Here is a 389-nt window from a genome sequence, read left to right as displayed (position 1 = left end):
AACCTCTCTTCTTGTGCCTTAGACACCTCTATCACACTGGTCCTCTAATCATTGCATGGCTGAACCTATATATCTTTGTCTCTCCACACATCTATCGTAACATCCTCAATTCGGTCACACCCATCCTCTTATCGTTTGCTTTCTTTAAGAGTATTGCTTCTGTTCTATGCGTCATTTCTGGTTTTACTACAGTCCTATATACTTCCCCCTTCATTTTCACTGGCATATTCCTGATGCACAAAACATCCTTTCAACTTTTCCAGGTATTTAAAAGCATCCACCCTCTTTAGCTATACATCTGTTCTATTTCTATCCTGTTCTTGATCTGACGCACCATGTATTCAGTCTTTGTTCTGTTTTTATCATCATTCTGCAAGACTATGGTATAA

At 38.8% G+C, this 389-nt stretch overlaps 1 protein-coding gene across 1 annotated transcript in view; it reads left to right on the top strand.

The window, feature by feature from the left end:
- The window catches only part of LOC119591140 (glycine-rich cell wall structural protein 1.8-like), a gene marked incomplete in the record, with an annotated part of 42,565 nt that overhangs the window by 1,526 nt on the left and 40,650 nt on the right, over window positions 1-389 (top strand).

Source organism: Penaeus monodon, chromosome 28 (genome assembly GCF_015228065.2).
Source record: "Penaeus monodon isolate SGIC_2016 chromosome 28, NSTDA_Pmon_1, whole genome shotgun sequence".
NCBI classification, from domain to species: Eukaryota; Metazoa; Arthropoda; class Malacostraca; order Decapoda; family Penaeidae; genus Penaeus; species Penaeus monodon.
This window is presented reverse-complemented; position numbering and strand designations above follow the sequence as displayed.